Source organism: Chiloscyllium plagiosum, chromosome 32, assembly GCF_004010195.1.
Source record: "Chiloscyllium plagiosum isolate BGI_BamShark_2017 chromosome 32, ASM401019v2, whole genome shotgun sequence".
NCBI lineage: Eukaryota > Metazoa > Chordata > Chondrichthyes > Orectolobiformes > Hemiscylliidae > Chiloscyllium > Chiloscyllium plagiosum.
The window spans coordinates 36,089,398-36,090,257 of NC_057741.1; positions in this window are offsets into that span (position 1 = coordinate 36,089,398).

The following is an 860-nucleotide window of genomic DNA, read 5'->3' on the forward strand; positions in this document are numbered from 1 at the left end:
CTCAAAAAGCGGAATTTATTCAAAAATAATCTGAATTCACATAAGCATTGAGGCGTTTGATACAAATGTATGATTTACAATAAAACTTTTGTACATATTTCATCACCACCGCAATTATAACGCATTATTAAAATCACACTGACCGATACACCTCAATTTCGCCGCCCAGGCATCGAGAGCTCGACCTGAAACCTCTGGACAGCTTGATGGGAATAAAATTCTGGCAGGCATAGGAAGGAAGGAAAAGAGGAAAGCAGGATAGAAGAAAAATAGGACAGAATGAAAGAAAGAAAGAGAAATAAAGAGAGAGAGAGAGAAGGGGAAAGAAAAAGAATGAGAGAAAGGAAAGGAAGAATGATGGAAAGAAAGAGCTAGAGAGGGAGAAATAAAGAATGAAAAAAAGAAAAATGAAGGAAAGAATGAAAGAGGAGTAATAAAGAATGAAAGGAAGAGAATAAAAGGAGAGAAAGGGGGGAGAAATAAAGAACATAAGAAAGAAAGAGTCAAAGAGATAAAGGAAGGAAGGAAATGAAGAATTTTCTGCTGGGTAAGACGCACTGTGAGGAATTTGCGTGCAAGTCTTTTTGTCTTGGTGTCAGTGCTCCCTCACTATCAATGAGCCTGATGTAAAAAACAAACAGAATAACCACCGAGGGGGAGGGGGGTTGCTTGGGGAGGGGGCGAGGGGCAAGTGTCACAAACAACTTCAGGTCCCCGCGAGTGTCAGGGAGGAGACAGGACAATCTCCACTTGCCAGCTTGGATGTGAAGAGCGTTTCCGTGACGATTTCAGCCCCTCCTGACAGACACCGGTTGGAAAGCCAAAGGGAGCAGGCACATAAGTCTCTGGCCCATCAACTA